Source organism: Otolemur garnettii, unplaced genomic scaffold (genome assembly GCF_000181295.1).
Source record: "Otolemur garnettii isolate 467f Iridium unplaced genomic scaffold, OtoGar3 scaffold00024, whole genome shotgun sequence".
In the NCBI taxonomy this organism is placed as follows: Eukaryota; Metazoa; Chordata; class Mammalia; order Primates; family Galagidae; genus Otolemur; species Otolemur garnettii.
This window is the reverse complement of record NW_003852419.1, coordinates 666,251-667,513: the sequence shown is the minus strand read 5'-3', so window position 1 is coordinate 667,513 and position 1,263 is coordinate 666,251.

Here is a 1,263-nt window from a genome sequence, read left to right as displayed (position 1 = left end):
ACAGGCGCCCGCCACAACGCCTGGCCATTGTTTGGTTGCAGCCATCATTGTTGTTTGGCGGGCCCGGGCTGGGGATTCAAACCCGCCACCTTAGATGTATGTGGCTGGCGCCTTAGCCAATTGAGCCACAGGCGCCAAGCCAACATATACATTTTGAACTGTAGAGTAAACATCTTCTGTCTACTATGTGCATGGAAAAACTAAGAAAGCTGATTTGTAGAATGATCAGTCTAAAACAGATGTCCACAGGGAAGCAGAGGTTGGGGGGTGGTGGGGAGAACTATATGGTTTCTTCTTGGCTTTCTGCTTCGTGGCATTCATTTTTTTGTTTGATATGTATTATTTTTATAATAACTTTACTGAGATATAATTCACGTGCCATACAGGTGTATACCTTTTAAGGTGTACATTTCAGTGAGTTTTAGTATATTTGGAGGTGTGCATCACCACTATCTAATTCTAGGACATTTTTATCCCCTCTGAAAGAAACTCCAAGCTTATTAGCAGTCACTTTCCATTCTCCACTCAGCCCCTGGCAGTCACTAATCTACTTCTGTCTCTATGGGCTTTCCTATTCAGGACATTTCAGATAAATGGAATCATCATACAATATGTGGCCCTTTGGCTGAGTATAGTGGCTTATGCATGTAATCTTGGCACTCTAAGAGGCCGAGGCTCATGGATTGCTTGAGCTCAGGAGTTTGAGACTAGCCTGAGCAAGAGCAAGACTCCATCTCTAAAAATAGCTGGACATTGTGGCAGGCGCCCGTAGTCCCAGCTACTCTGGAGTCTGAGGCAAAAGGATCACTTGAGCCCAGGAATTTGGGGTTGCTATGAGCTTTGACACCATGGCACTCTACCAGAGCAAGAAAGTGAGACTCCATCTCAAAAAAGAAAAAAAGTATGTGGCCCTTTGTGCCTGGCTTCTTTCACTTAACATTAAGTTTTCAAGGTTTATTCATTTTTAAGTATGTATCAGAACTTCATTTCTTTAATAGCTTATTGTATGGGCATACCACACTTTGAATATCTAGTCATTAGTTTATGGACATTTAAGTTGTTTCCACTTTTGTCTATTATGAATAATGCTGCTAGGAACCTTGGTGTACAATTTTTTGTGTGCATATTTATTTTCATAGGAGTAGAACTGCTCAGTCATATGGTAACAACTCTATTATTCACAGTTAGTTTGAGGAACTGCCTGTCTTTGGTTTTAAGAAGCCTGGCTGCCAGGCAGTGCCTGTGGCTCAGTGGGTAGGGCCC